The 16,060-nt window shown below is 36.3% G+C and overlaps 1 long non-coding RNA gene across 2 annotated transcripts; it reads right to left on the bottom strand.

Moving 5' to 3' along the window:
- Positions 1–332: 332 nt before the first annotated feature.
- On the bottom strand, positions 333–15,984 carry LOC145999830 (uncharacterized). Of its 2 annotated transcripts, XR_014443435.1 has the most exons (4): positions 15,898–15,984; positions 11,317–11,459; positions 6,422–6,563; positions 333–1,043 (listed from the first exon to the last, which is right to left on the bottom strand). It is a non-coding gene; the product is annotated as an uncharacterized LOC145999830 (long non-coding RNA). The 2 variants fall into 2 exon arrangements; XR_014443436.1 differs by lacking the exon at positions 333–1,043 and having other exon boundaries at positions 6,396–6,563.
- Positions 15,985–16,060: the final 76 nt, after the last annotated feature.

The following is a 16,060-nucleotide window of genomic DNA, read 5'->3' as shown; positions in this document are numbered from 1 at the left end:
CACAGAACATCTTTTGGATGAACTGGAGCATCGGTTACGTGCGAGACCCACTTGACCGCAAACCACACAAACTATTCACGAAGCTACAGGACTACTGGGAAAAAAATCCACCAGCAATATACCAGAACTTAGTGGAAAGCCTGCCCCGAAGAGTAAATGCTGTAATAATAGCGAAGAGTGGTCTGAAGTCTTATTAGTTATTTAGTTGGTGACTTTAGAATAAACAGCACTGGGTGTCCAGTGACTTTTGGCTATGCAGTGTATACAGGTGATTCAAAAAGGACTTTGCTTTTGCTTTGCAATGGCACCTCATCCGACTCTGTAAGTTATCCGAATACATTTCTATATGCTTTCAAAGTTGTAAAGTCCTTTTTGAATCACCCTGTTTGTATATGTACCAACACAGAAGGTTGTGAGAAATGCCCAGCAATGGCCCTTCGAATCAAACACCATCTATAGTTCCTTTCCTTTACCTCTTTCGAAGGGGAGGGGTGCATTAGACAAAAAAACGTATTACTCTTGGTTGTATGAAAGCCCTATGTTTACAATCCATAAAGTCACATACACATAAGTAAGCATGCTCTACTCATTAGATAGTATCACCTGGGGAAGATTTCTCCACATGCAACGTTCTTTTGTTTCCATCAAATAAGAAGGATGAATTTGTGCATTACGTTACTAATGTCTCTCTTCAAAGAATGACTCTTCAAGACATATGAATTATTGTAGACAGACAGACAATTTGTAATTTTTTGTCATCATTCTGGACAAACAGCAAAGCATAAGAAAGGAATGGACAAAAGGAAACAAAATAATATGAAGTGGATTGAGATTGGGAGGTTGGGGAGTCCAGTTAAATTGTGTGCAGTAGCTCAAATCAGAAATCCTGTGATGACAAGCTTTTTGAGGAAGAATTTCACATACGCAAGTTCCGAACTTTGATCCCGAGGCTCTTTAGCATTCCCAGGTTTCAGTTCTCCACAGTCATGAAGACTGGCCTCAGATATTCAAGGTCGGACGGAAGTCTTCACTTGTCTGATATTCTGTTAAAGAACAATAATAGAAACGTCAGTAGTATTAACAGGAAAGTTTAAGTCAATTTTAGATACACTTAGACTTAAAGATAGTAGACCTACAGTGATCCAACAATCGGAGGCTTGCTCTTAATGTACATGAAACACACTACTTTAGCTTTTGTGTGGAGGGGAAACATATGCCCCACAAAATTAAGCATAAGCAAATTGTCCATTTCTACTGTGCATCCATTTCCTTGCAAGGCCGAGAGATCGGGAGAAGTGGGGCAGGCGGCGCTAGCGGAGATGCCAACATTTTCGACTAGTAATGTCCCGCTTATTTTTATGGACATATCTTTAGTATGCAGATATTTATATTAATATTGCAAAATGAGCACTAACATGTGTTATAAGAGTTATTCAAAGTGATTTCCACCTACATTCACACATTCCTGGCATTGTTTGATGAAATTTTGATTCATATGCAAAAGTAGTAGTTCTGTAATTCTTCCAAGTTATGCTCTTATATTGTCTTTTAGTTTGTGGAGGTGAAACACCATGGAATTTCTGTGCAAATAGCTTACAGATGTTGCGACACTAGTCTGTTTTCACGTAAGTGTCATACATAAAAATTATTTGTTCTAACGTGAACTTTGCGGCTGGCATTTCAATCGCCTCACTTACACACAACTCACATATACTGGAATTACACAAAGAATTACACACTCTTTCACACAGTACGAAATTAACACACTTTTGGTTCAAGGTCTGTTCCTCACTCCATTCGCAGCTCTGTTCAGGGCACCTGTAGTCGCGAAGGAAAGAACAACTCAAGCTCGGAGCTTTCAGACTGCAGACAATGCTCACGAAAACCATTGACTTTTAACGGTTTAGTCTGCAATGTAATCTTGATACAGTGTTGCACATTCGAAACCTCCAAATGATTCCGAGCAAAGCAAAATGCTTTCAAGGGTAAACTTAACCGAGACGTTACTGGTCGAAAATGTCGGCATCTCTGCTAGCGCCGGCCACCACACTTCTCCCGACCTCTCGCAAGGAAATGGATGCACGGTATTATTTATTTTTCTGTTACATGCTACGTCAGGGTGGCCACTCTAGGACCATGATAAAATTCTAATATAAATCCTGGTTTTCCAGGCAAACTTTCAAAAAAATGTAGTATACTGCAGATGTTTTCTCTGCTTCAACTTTACGTATTACCGCCTCTCACCACAAATACACATAGATATCTTAACAATATAAAAGGTCTGTGAGATTCCAATGTATCAAAAAATTCTAATTCAATTCAATTAAATGGTATATACATATATTTAAAATATTTAATTTATGGTGCGAAGTTTACATTTACCATTTCACATACTCACAGTTGATAATTCTACGTAGCCATGACATCCTTCCTTGATAAAAACACAAGCTATACTGAGAAAAACCTGCCTCAGGGCATTTGTAAATATGTTAAATTCAAAGGGATTTGGATTAATTAAAGTCACAATTTTTCACATCTACAGAGAAGAATTACAGAGTTGCTTCTAAGTTCATGTTATACCAGTGGCGTGCATAAAAGGTAAGCATGCTATGCTAACCAAGTGTGCAATTTTTGCTACAAGAATGGAATACAGTTTGGGCAGAATACGGGTACTGTTTTGAAACCCCATGTCTTGGCATTACCTAAGTAGGGAACTGACAAAATTCAAATTTTGAAAAAAAAAAACAAACTATATTTTAACCTTTTCAGTCCCAAGGCCATTTTCACAAGTAAGCCTTTCTGTCCCGAGCCGATTTTGAGCAAAATGCAGAGTTTCAATTAAATGAGTGTAGATCGGAGACTAATTGCCCTAGAGAGATGAGTGATATACCGTTGTACGCAGAATGAACCAGAGATTCAAACTATATGAAATTTATGCAAATTCGGCATATATGTGGTGGGGGAGGGGCTAACCCTCAAAATTAAAAAATTTCGGAAAAAAATTTGGTTCCCCCACCCTCCCCCCAAGAAAAAAGTACATGACAGTGTCGACATGCACATGGAAATGATCGCTGACATGTAAGGAACACAAAAATATTTGCATTATTATCATATGACTAGGGATGTGCCTATGCCGATTACAGATGTATGAAAATCGGCCGAAATTGACACATCAGCATAGGTATCGGCAAAAATCCGATATTTAAACCAGTACAGATTATACTAGAGTTTTTACCTTCTAATAACTTTTATTCTAGTTTTGTAAGATTTATTGAAAATTTGGTTATGATTCGTCATTATTGTAGAGTTTTTGTAATAAAATTATTGCAAACTCATTCAGAGGATCAACCTAACTCAAAATCTGAAATAAAACAGTACATTGATGAACCAGGATCTGCTGTTGTATTGGAAATTCAAAAGTGAGTATTCAAACCTCAAGCAAGTCCTGAGAAAATACTTGGGCATACCTGCTGCATCAGTATTCAGTGATTGAGTGTTCAGTGTTGCTGAACATATTTGCGATAAGAGAAGAAGTAGGTTACTTCCTGTAGTGCTTCCAAATCTCGTGTTTCTGAAGTTGAATCTGGCAGAACAGGAATTCATTTTGCATTTCAAAGAACTGCTTGTGTACTGATGTATAATCTCTTGAGAATCCATGTTCTTCTTAAAGGTTCACATAACATTTTGTAGATGCAAATGTACATTCACATCTCTTGAGAATATATGTATATACATATGATATGCAATAGAAATGTACATAGCAAACTTATTTTTGTCATGCTGAAAATAACATCCCATATCTGTTTAATAATCTTATGTATCAGAATCAGTTAAATATCGGCATCGGTATTGGTTCCAAAAATTATCGGCGAGTACATCGGCATCGGTAAATTTTCAGCTTCGTCACATCCCTACATATGACCATTGTAACTTGAGTTGTACCCCCAAAAGGAATGGTCGGCACTCCACTGATTCAAGCTTCAAAATGCAGTGGTACCTTGAAATGACTATAGCTCAGAAACTAAATGCCCTAGAGATATAAAAGATATACCGTTGTACGCAGAATGAATCACAGATTCAGACGATATATAATTTATGCACATTCGGCGTACATATGGAGGGTGAAAGGGGGGAAATCCCCTCAAAAATACTTTTCTTAAAAAAATGGTTCACCCGAAAAAAAAGTGTAAAAATGCACAAAATTCAAAATTTATGCAAATTTGGCGTACATATGGAGGGGGAAGGGAGACAACTCCCAAAAATTATTTTAAAAAATTGTCACTTCACCCAAAAAATGTTCTCACACTTGGGCACAAAACAACACCTACGCACAACATTCACGGACGAAAAGCTAGAACGCAGTGAAAAATGAACGCCGATTCTTGCAGCTGCTTGAAATTCTCTTTTTAGACAATGCAGGGTAACCCCTGTCGCAACTTGTGCTAAAAAAACAAAGGTTTCCTTCAGCACGCTTCGAAATTCCATTCTCACAACACAGATTCAACAACCAGTCTTCCCCCACCCCCTGCTTGCGCCCTCACGGAAAACTTTCATTTTGACATCGGTTACTGATAAACAAGCTTCCTTCGAATGCAGTTCACAGGCGGGAGTGAAAAGCATTGCTTTAGAACAACAAAGGCCGTCTTCCTTTGTTGGCAAAAATTTTCCCTTGAAAAGAGCCGCAAAAGAGAAGTCCCTTTTCCCGCCTTTTCCCCTCAATTTTCATGAAGACAAAAAAAAAATATTCCTATTAAATACATGTGTTAGGAACAATATATTAAAAAAAATCGAAATTCTAGCCAAAAATAGAAACGTTATAACGTAAAAACTACGACCTTGACACAGCATCTCGATCGAGATACTTGGGACCGGGAGGCTTACTTTTGGGTATCTCGATCGAGATGCTTGGGACTGAAAAGGTTAACTTTCATCTTCTTCTATTTGGCAAATGAAGATTGGATTTTTCAACAATAGGCATCTAGTTTAGACTGTACTGAAAGAAACTAGCTATAATTTGTGACTTCAGCATTTGTAGTTACAGAGATATAAATTTTTATTTAAAACATTGCCCAATTTTAAACTTCCCGCTGAAAATGTGATCGGCGTTTAATGGGCTACTTGTACTGTACACTAATGCACTTTGGGAAATGTCTAATTATGTAGTGTATGCAAACTTGGCTTGGATATCACTTGCCCCTATTGTGCTACATCATTTAAAAATCCACCATTTTCTGCATCTTCAGCCACATGTAACATTGATTGGGCAACATAATGTGTGCATACTGAGCCCACATCAGGGTTACTAGAAAAAAATATGCCACCTTCCTGGGTGGATTTCAGTTGTAACAGTGGGCATACAAAATAGGCATTTTTTGGAGTATTTTATTTGCTAATGTATACAAGCTGAGAGTATTCTTATGCAATATGCATGTTCGTTGGATAAAAGTTTGTTTGGTGTGTGAACATCACTACCTTGTGATCAAATATTCCAAAGTTATTGAGTCCTGAACTTAGTTCTGAGGCTCATTTCTCAGATTTGGGTCACATTTTCTGTTACGCACCACCCTCTTCCAGAGGCTTTAACTCTCGAACTATTCCTCGGAGGAACCTAATTCCTAATGCCAAATTTCATCCAAATCTAAAACTATGACCTGGAGGCTCTGGTCGATCTGACGTGGAATGACCCTGTAATTCTAGAACTATTTCTAGAGGGAACCTAATATTGGGAATATAAGCCTTTTAGACATGATTGAACCTTCGTGCCAAATTTCATCCAAATCTAAAACTATGACCTGGAGGCTCTGGTCGATCTGACGTGGAATGACCCTGTAATTCTAGAACTATTTCTTGAGGGAACCTAATATTGGGAATATAAGCCTTTTAGACATGATTGAACCTTCGTGCCAAATTTCATCCAAATCTAAAACTATGACCTGGAGGCTCTGGTCGATCTGACGTGGAGTGACCCTGTAATTCTAGAACTATTTCTCGAGGGAACCTATTATTGGGAATATAAGCCTTTTAGACATGATTGAACCTTCGTGCCAAATTTCATCCAAATCTAAAACTGACCTGGAGGCCTTTCACTGATAATGAGACAGGGGCAGAATTGTATTTCATAAAGCATTGTAATAAAATATGGATTTTTTTTACAAGATTGTAATACCTCCATGCTGAGGAGACGATTGGATGTCACAACTGGCGGGGCAATGACAGTTAATGTTCTCAAGGCTTATTTATCATTAAGAGGCTACAGTCTGAGGTAAAAATTGAAAGGCAACTTCCAGACAGCATTATCCACTACACTATCACGAAGGATGGATATTACATTTGTAAGTCTATTGCACATGGTGTTACAACTCATTAACTAACACATATTTCAAATAGACTGGCCAATACATTCACATAACCAAATAATTACATTTTACTTCTGAATGCAGCCGTTGACAATCTAATATATTCCCACTTTGGTCACAATATCTCCAAACGTCAATGTTCAACTGGTTTTCATCACGTTCAAATGTCCTAAAGGGGCACTGAACAATTACTTGTATCCCGTCATCCTATAAAAAGAGAAGAAAAATATTCAACCATCAACTTATCTAAAAATGAAAAGATTGCAACATACAATTAACTTAGATAATATTCACATTTTAACTTCAGGGTAAGAAACAGTGAGCACATTAACTTTAACATCCTTCTTTACATAAAAAATAATTGATAAACAAAAATATATGAAAAATATATAAAAAAATGTAACGTATAAAAACCATAAAAAAATCTCTACAATGTAAAACAATAAATCTATAAAAATTATACAGGGTGTCATTTTAATGGCGCCCACGGACCACAGATTCGTGTAGAGGACATCAAAACAAACAACTTTTCTCAGTAACATTTTTCACGTTGGTGCGTCAATTCGACGCTACAGCCGTTCAAAAAAGACCATTTTGCCGCCTGGATGCTGGCAACCCAACACAACATTTGATCGTATCTGTGACGTCATTTCCTGCGGCGAAACATCGCACGGTAGGGTTGCAAGGAACACACAAATTTTGTGAAAAATGAAAAACTTCCAACCACATTATTAGCTGTAAATCGAAGCGAGAAACGCGTATAGTAAACCGAACATCATAGCCTACCAGCCAGAAGATCAGCAGTCATCTCAGGGGAAGTGAACCAACGATATGAGAAATGGTAAAAACATATTGAAAATGAAGAGTCAATATCGGATTTTGTCTCAGCCTACATGTCAAATATCAACAACAATAACTTTTATTGTACTTACAACTTACATGTGGCTGTTTACGCCCAGCTACATGTCAATTATATTTGCAAATCTCGTTGATATCTACAGGTTTGTGTCCAGATGCCGTGTGGTACTTTGTGCTGATAACAGAAGTATCTGAGGTTCACGTTGTTACATTACGGCTAAAACACGTACAACCACAGTAACAGTCTAATGATGAATCAGTAGCGAATATACTGCCGTGTTCAGAGTTGCAAACTATTACGTGTGTATCCGGTGCGTAGATAAACACAGTCGTCGGAGAGTTTTTTTACTACTACTTATATCCCTGTATTTTCAACCATTTTTTTCCACTTGCCTCATAATCCCCTGAATATACATTATATTACGTGTTGCTTACCTTTGGAATTTTGAGTTGTTTCATTAATATTTTGTCATATGTTCAGTGTGTCACAGACAACTAGTATCAGAAGGACGAAGTGGATAGACTAAATTGTAGATGCCAGCTTGGTAACTAGATTTGCAAATATTTGACATGCAAGCTGATACAAAATTCGATATGACCACTTCCACTTGAATTCTATTTTCTTTCTACCATTTTTCGTATCGTTTGTTTACTTCCTGTTAGGTTACAGAACGTGTTTTCTCGTTTTGTTTTACGGTACATAATGTGGCTGATTGTAGCTATATCATTTTTCACAGAATATGTGTGTTCCTGGCAACCCTGTAACGCATCGCTTCACGACGGGATATGACGTCACAAATGCAATCAAATGTTGTGTGTGGTTGCCAGCATTCAGGCGGCAAAACGGGCTTTTTTGAACGACTGTAGCGCCGAAACGACTCTCCAACGAGAAAAATGTTACCGAAAAAAGTTGTTTGTTTTGATGTCCTCTATACGTTTCCGTGGTCCGTGGGCGCCATTAAAATGACACCCTGTATAATGGAAACGAATATAAAAAAATGACAACATTCAACATGTGAGAACAACATAATACCTAACAATATATGAACAAACACATTACAAAGATAAAAAACACCACACAGCACAACTGATTCACAAAATGCAGAGAAATTAAGAAATTATTATTTCTAACAATAAGGTACAATACAAAACAACACACACATAAAAGACAGCACAACTACTACACAAGAAATACAAACACACTGAACAAGACAGACACAAACATAAAATGCAGCACAAATACTACACAAGACAGACAACAACATACCAGACAACACAACTACTACACAACAAACACACCACACAGCACAACTACTACACATGACAAACAAACAAAATACAATACAACTACTACATAAGACAAACACAAACACAGTAGACAGCACAACTACTACACAAGGGACACAGAAACAGTCAATATATTAACTTTAACATACTTCTTTACATAACAATTAACTGATATACAAAAATATATAAAAAAATATCAAAAATGAAACGTGGACTCATTAGAATTAATATATAATGGAAACTAACGTAGGAAAATGACAGAACATTCAACATGTGAGAAGAACATAAAATGTAACATTTGATACAAACACATTACTATAGACAAAGATGAATATCACCAGAATCGCACACAAAACACACAGAAATTAAAGAAATCATTTCTAAAGACAAGAGACAAAACAAAACAGACAAACACACTAAACAACACAACCACTACACAAGATACACACAAACACACCACAACTACTACACATAACAAACACAAACACACCTCAACTACTACACAAGACAAACACAAACACACCACAACTACTACAAAAGACAAACACAAACACACCAGACAGGACAACTACAACACAAGACATACACACCACAACTACTGCACTAGACAAACATGAACACACAACTACTACACAAGACAAACACACCACAACTACTACACAAGCAAAACACAAACACACATGACAGGACAACTACTACACAAGACAAACACAATAGACAGCACAAGACAAACACAAACACAATACAACTACTACACAAGACAAACACAAACACACCACAACTACTACACAAGACACATATAAAAAATATAAAAAGTGAAACGTGAACTCATTACAATAAATATATAATGGAAACAAACATTACAAAATGATAGCACATTCAACATTTGAGTTGCTGTTAAGTCCACTTTATGCACAGTAAGGCTAATCGGGACTGGACCTAGAGTTTAAAGTGGTATCCGAACCACTTGTGCCTCCACCGGGTATCGAACTATTCAACATTTGAGAACATATGTAACATTTGACACAACAAACACATTATTAAAGACAAAGATAAATAACATACCAGATCACACACAATATGCACAGAAATCATTATTTCTTAGGACAAGAGACAAAACAAAACAGTAATTAACATATTAGGCACCACAACTACTACACAAGACAAACACATACAGAGTAGACAGCACATCTACTACACGAGACTGACACACAGAAACAGTCAATATATTAACTTTAACATACTTCTTTACATAACAAATAACTGATATACAAAAATATATTAAAAAATAAAACGTGAACTCATTAGAATAAACATATAATGGAAACTAACATAACAAAATGATAGAACATTTAACATGTGAGAACAACATAAAATGTAACATTTGACACAACAAACACATTATTATAGACAAACATAAAGAACACGCCAGATCGCACACAAAACAAGCAGAAAAAAAATCATTATTTCTAAGGACAAAACAAAACAGACACAAACACACCAGACAGCACAACTACTATACAAGACAAGCACAAACACACAACATCTACACAAGACAAACACAAACATGCCACACCTACTACACAAGACAAACACACAACAAGTACTACAAAAAACAAACACACTAGACAGAACAACTACTACACAAGACAAACACAGCACAACTACTACAGAAGACAAACATACCATAACTACTACACAAGAAAAATACAAACACACCAGACAGCACAACTACTACACAAGACAAACACACAACTACTACACAAGACACACAAACAAACTAGACAGCACAAATACTACACAAGACAAACACACCAGACAGCACAACAACTACATAACACACATGCACACACAGATGCAAGCAAACATTGATTTCTAAAGAGACGATTCAACAAAGGGGGGAGGGAGAGAGAGAGAGAGAGAGAGAGAGAGAGAGAGAGAGAGAGAGAGAGAGAGAGAGAGAGAGAGAGAGAGAGAGAGAGAGAGAGAGAGAGAGAGAGAGAGAGAAAGAAGGAAATAGAGACACAAGGAAAAATTGAGAGATAGAAAAAATGAGAATGAAATAAATGATATAGAGAAGTTACAGAAAGAGAAGGAGAGACAAGGAGAAAAAAAATTAACAAAAGGAAAACAAAAACATATATTTCTAAGACCATGACACAACACAAATAACACAACCAGACATACAAGAACTACAGACAACACACACACACAAATAAATCACCATGCAAGAGCATGTGCATTCATAAGAACAAAATACAATGCAAAAAGACACAGCAGAATGGACAACACCTGGGAATACACACAAATACATAAAAATCAACATAGCAAAAACATGAAAACAACAAACATAAACATTTTGAAATGAACACAAATATAGATATGAGCAGTAATTAACAAGTACCTGATTTTTGCCCTGAAGACATGATGTGAACATTATGAATAATAGAGTTAGAAATAAGATGCTTCTAAGTTTAATAGCTTGCTTGGTTTTAATGTAATGACAACTTGTGTTAATTTATATACCATGAAAAATATTTATCCACTCTGTTCTTAGCAAATTCATTCATATGTACTATTAAATTAAAATATGGTGGAGAGTACAATTAAATAACGGAAAGAATCTGTGGCATTTTCGAACGTACCATCCCAGCATTTGCCTTTGAAGACAAAGGAAAAACCACAGAAAAACCTTCGTCAGGATGACCAGCAATGGAGTTTGAACTCTTGATATCTCAAATACAAGTCATTGAATAGTAAAAGCAACTATTTACAGGTTAAACATTTGAACTGATATATGAGAAATTTTCCTTACCTTTCAATATAGTGGTGAGAATGGTCTGTTGGAAATATGGACATTCTGTTGTGCTGCAAGATTAGATGCAAGGGCAACATTGAAGCTGTTGGATGAGCTGTAGTCCATTGGTTCAGTTCCTGCCAAAATCTCTGATTTTGTTTCTGGAAGAAGAAAAAAAAGATATTATTGCCAGAAGTGACTACTGAAAGTCAAGATAGGCTTGATCCATTTGTGTCAACATTCACTCAAGCTTTGTCTCACCTACAGGGTGCCCACGAATTAAGGGGGCGCCTTTTGTCAAAATGTAACTTTTGTATTAATTGAACTAGTATTTATCTTTCCTTTTCATATTTCTTTACACATATGTGTACCAATAATGTGTAGCTGAAGTTCAGCAACAAATGCTGCAGGAATGTGGACCTCCAGCACTTAAAAGTGACACTATCTCAAGAATCAACAAGTTATTTGATGCAACCTGTGTCTCAGACCTTAAAAATGTGGTAAGCCATGAACAGATAGAAGGAAAGCCAATTGAGTCTACAAGCTTGCATTCATTTAAATGGAGCTCAAATTGATAATTATGTGGAAAACAGATAAAATTGTCATTGGGATATCCAAGTTACTATTTTCAGAAAATAAAAAGTTGCCAATATTATAAATATGTTATCCTTGTTAAATGTAATTGATGATCAAAAGGTGTCCCCTTCATTCACACCCACACTGTATATTTCAGCATGTTTATTATATTTTGTGACAATAAATCTACAACTCCATTTGCATTGATGATAACTAAAATATATAACGCATTTTGTAGCAATACATAAAAATTAATGTGTACTGGGTTCAAAACCTGGGCTATCATAGTGTTTGAATGGACAAAAATTAGCTGAAGGATAGGGGCCTTTCTCGTTAATATATTTTTTTTTAATTTTGAGGTGATGTGACATTTTGATCACAAATACATGCCTCACAAATAATTGCGAAATGATTTCTATCGTTTAACACTTGATTTTTAAAAATTGCAGCCTATATTTTGAAATATTTATGTACGCCCACATGCAAGTATAACAGGAACTTCATTATTCCCTCCTTTTGAGTAAATTTTAGTCATGTATTAACAGGGTGGCAACTCAAGGATTATGATAAAATTCAAGTATAATTCCCGGTTTCCAAGGCAAACTTTCCAAAAATTCAAGGAAACAAGCAGATGTTTTCTCTATTTCAACATTACGTATTCCCGCCTCTCAACAACCAAACACAAATATTAATAATATAAAGAGTCTATGTGATTCCAACATCCAAAAATTCTGATTCCATTAAACGGTATACATAATATAATTAAAATATTTAAATAAGGTGCTGAGTTTCTATTTACAATCAGAGGTGCAACCACGAATTTTTGATACTGGGTGGAGACACATGGTACAGTGGTCGGATACCACATTAAACTGTAGGTCCAGTTCCGACTGGCCTTTCTGTTCGTAAAGTGAACTTAAAAACAATTCAAACAAACACCCAATACCACCCCTCACTTCAACAAAAATAAGTTTAGATGCAATGAAAATATTTTTGATTAATTAGTAACATAGCTCTATGCTTTATGATAATATTTTATTCAAAAAATGAAATTAGAACAATATAAAGTTTGCAAAACAAAATATAAATTGTGAGGATACATTGACATACTGCACTACAAATTAAAAGTGTAAGAACTTAATGCAATTATACAGGGTGTACCAAAAGCCCCATTACCCCCCTTTGAATTGCAGACAAACAAGCAAAATGTTATTTTAACAGCATGCATATAATGAGAGGATGGTATACCATTAAATCAGACAAATGACCACCATTTATTCCAGAGGATCTGTGTGCACACCGCCATTTTCATGGCACAGTATTATTCGGCTCCAGGTGCAATGTGAAATCCTCCGTAACATGGCTGGCATGAGGGAAGAAAGCACACTGCAAACAGCTTCTTGAAGTTCCTCAGTTGTCTGATAACGATTTTGGACGACTTTCTGTTTGATGTGCCCCCATAGCTCATTATCACAAGATGGCAGATCTGGACTTCAAGGTGGCCATTTCAGAGGTGCTCCTAAATTTGCGATTCTCGTCCAATTCATTTGTCTCTGATCACATCATTGAGGTATTCTCCCTCACGCCAGCCATGTTACAGAGGATATCACATCGCAGTTGGGGGCGAATAGTACTGTGTCATGAAAATGGCAGTGTGCACACAGATCCTCTGGAGTAAATGGTGGTCATTTGTCTGATTTAATGGTATACCATCCTCTTATTATACACGTGATGTTAAAATAACACTTTGCATGTTTGTCTACAATTCAATGGGGGTAAGGGGACTTTTGGTACACCCTGCAGATAGTATCAAGCAAACATTATTTCAGTTTTGTACATAGGTCATTGCATTTGCTTTTAGAATGCAACAACTAGCTACATTTCTTAATCATAAAAAAATGGGCATGCCCAGGTGTTGACAATAGCAGAGGGCTAATTTCTCCTATGAAAAACCTACATCAACTAGGTACTAATTATATTTGAAAGGTTGATTTGTCATTGCTGTAAAATTCATGTGCGCCATATTCTCGATTAATATGATACACTACAATTGTAAATTATTTACCTGGACCAGGGTTCCCATGAGACTGGAAAATTTACATTGTTTATTAAGAAATGGGTAACAGTTAGATATAGTGAAAACAGATTTCTTCAAATTTACAGGAGAAATGACGGGAAAGTAGTTATGGAATTTTGTTCCTGTGGACTTTTGTAAGCTGGGAATAGTGTTTTTTCCATTCGCGCAACTTATTCGGCCGGTAAATAATGTCATTTTCGACGTTAATGTATGTCTGTTGCACAATAGCTCGTGCCACCATTACCGTCGACGGTAAATGTCTGTTATATCGGAGACACATTTCTTCATTTTTACAGAAGAAACTACTTACGGAAATGAGTTTCTGTAGTATTTTGAAAGTTCGTGGAGGTATTTTCTCACCGTAGAATGCTGCACAACAAGAAATAAGCACTTTTGATATAATGAACTTGCATTTTGTGCAAAGCGACAACATTATGCCGTTGTTTCCATTATGTACCTGCAGATGGCGCGAGCATCAAAAGCCACGTGGTCTCGCCAGTGTTTCCAAACGTGCCTTTTTTTTACCAGAATTTTATTATTTTTATTTTTTTTAACTATGCTTACCTAACCTTGCTGGAAATGGTTTGTGGGGTTATCGTAAATGGTTTTTGGGGCTATCCATCAATGGTTTGTGATGACATAATGAACACGAAAGTAGGTATTTTTTGGTTAAGAATGTTGAAACACTGCATACCCACTCCAAATCGACAAAACACAAGCACGACGTGCGATGATCCACAGCTGTGCGTGCCATATTGTATGTTCCGCAACGAAGGAAAGGACCCAAAATAATTACTCGTAATTTGAAAAATCGAATTTATTTTCATGTGAAAAGCGTTATGGCACTTTCAACTATGTTCCGCAATACACAATTGGTAAGTGCGAACCATTTAAAACTGAAAATATCCGATAGAAATGTGTCTCCGATGTAACAGACATTTACCCCGTCAACTACGTGAATCAAATGTTCCGTGCGTTCGAATATGTAACTCCCTGTCAGTGTAGCAACCACGTGGTTGTTTTACAAGATGACGTGTGAGCAGTTGTTTTTTTTCAACTTAATTTTCTGTTTGCCTAACCTAACCTTCCGTAAATAGTGGATCAATGTTAGCCTAAAGAACCATCATTTTTCGGTTAAGTGTTAGTGTAGCAACACGCGGTAGTTTTCACAAGATGACGTGTGAACGGGTCTTTTTTTCCCAATTTAATTTTCTATGTTTGCCTAACCTAACTAAACCTAACCTAACCTTCCGTGAATGGTTTGTGGATCAATTTTTGGTTAAAAACCTTTTGTGAATAGTTTGTGCGGCATTTTTAGGTTCATAAGTTTGGAAACACTGCATATCAGCTGACGATAGACAACGTGAGTCAAGATTTGCCCGCCATATTGAGTGTAACGAAAGCGAATTAGCAACGACCAATAAATACTTGTAATGTGAAAAATTACGCTTTTTTCAGTGAAAAAAATTAATATGAACATTTTTGTTGTTTTTATTTTGCGGAGATGCATCAGTGAAGTAATGAATGGATTTATACGGAGCTATCTATCATGTCATGCTGCCGTTGATAACATGACAGTAATTTTACGTTTTGGTTATGTTAGTAGCGTTAGATTTAATGCTGTTGGATTTCCACACAATATTATTTCATTTTTAAATAATATCTAGTGGGTAACAGTAGTATAAGCCGGAGACACATGCAAGTGCTCCATGATATGACGAATTATGAATTACTCATCTCGAAATGAAATTTCTGTTCCGTAAAATATTCTAATTTTCAATTAACTATTTAAAAAATGAAATTTACGCGGGTGTTTTGTTTCAATACCTACTAAAATTTTGATATGGCATTTTACTGGCTGATCACATTAATCCGCGATAATTTATTTTTCGTTATAGGCCCTAATACTACTTATGTTTGTTGTAATAACTAGTTATTCTACATACCTTTGTGAAGTTTAACAAAACGGGTGAATTCGTCATTGTTTTCCCAAGCCATTTTGAACTATCTTCTCCTTCCGCCATTCTGGTCCAGTGTTGCCACAGCCAAAAAGCACAAAATTTCCTTTTCAAAGGTGCAAAATTTCCCTTACCATACACTTTTCCCTGA

Source organism: Lepisma saccharinum, chromosome 16, assembly GCF_977018435.1.
Source record: "Lepisma saccharinum chromosome 16, izLepSacc3.1, whole genome shotgun sequence".
Classification (NCBI taxonomy): Eukaryota; Metazoa; Arthropoda; class Insecta; order Zygentoma; family Lepismatidae; genus Lepisma; species Lepisma saccharinum.
This window is presented reverse-complemented; position numbering and strand designations above follow the sequence as displayed.